Raw genomic sequence first — 598 nt, 5'->3', positions numbered from 1 at the left:
GAAACAAAGACAGGGGTCTAGAAATTCTATCATAAAAACTAGTAGCAATAAACGGGCACTTACCTTGCAGTCACAGTTTGTGACGCGTCACATGTTTCGGGACGCAAACTAGTGGTGTGCCGACCCGATTCGTTATCATTTATTAATGCGGGTTTGTGTGACGGTACCACAAACCGGGACACAATGCAATTTGATGCGGTCGGGTTAGGTTAGGGTTGCAAGTACAACAACAAACTAGGGAAAAAAGTCAAAAGTCACGGTTTGAGGTACGCACCACAAACCGTGACACAAGGGTTTAACAATTTCTGCGGTGCCGTCAGTAGCGTAGGAGCAGAAAGTAAAAGGAAATTAGAAACTAGAATAGCGGAAACATAGACAAGGGTCTAGTTTTTCTATCCTAGAACACTCAAATAAGAAACAGGCACAAACCGCGCGGTCACGATTCGAGGTACGTCACATGTTTCGGTACGCAAACCAACGGTTTGCAGGTACCCGGAATAGACTGTAGTATCTGTTCTTATCAGCTTAATATCTGGTACACTCCGCATTGCGGAGTCAGAATATTAAACTGATTTTTGTAATCCGATGGAGTGTTGGG

General features: G+C 44.1%; 1 non-coding gene across 1 annotated transcript; it reads left to right on the top strand.

Annotated features, from left to right (window-relative positions):
* Window positions 1-476: 476 nt before the first annotated feature.
* Window positions 477-587, top strand: LOC127751552 (U2 spliceosomal RNA). Its single transcript, XR_008012154.1, has one exon. It is a non-coding gene; the product is annotated as a U2 spliceosomal RNA (small nuclear RNA).
* The last annotated feature ends 11 nt before the right edge of the window (window positions 588-598 follow it).

Source organism: Frankliniella occidentalis, unplaced genomic scaffold (genome assembly GCF_000697945.3).
Source record: "Frankliniella occidentalis isolate FOCC.00 unplaced genomic scaffold, Focc_3.1 Scaffold557, whole genome shotgun sequence".
Taxonomy (NCBI): domain Eukaryota; kingdom Metazoa; phylum Arthropoda; class Insecta; order Thysanoptera; family Thripidae; genus Frankliniella; species Frankliniella occidentalis.
Note: the sequence above shows the minus strand (reverse complement) of the source record. Positions and strands in the feature narration are given on the sequence as shown.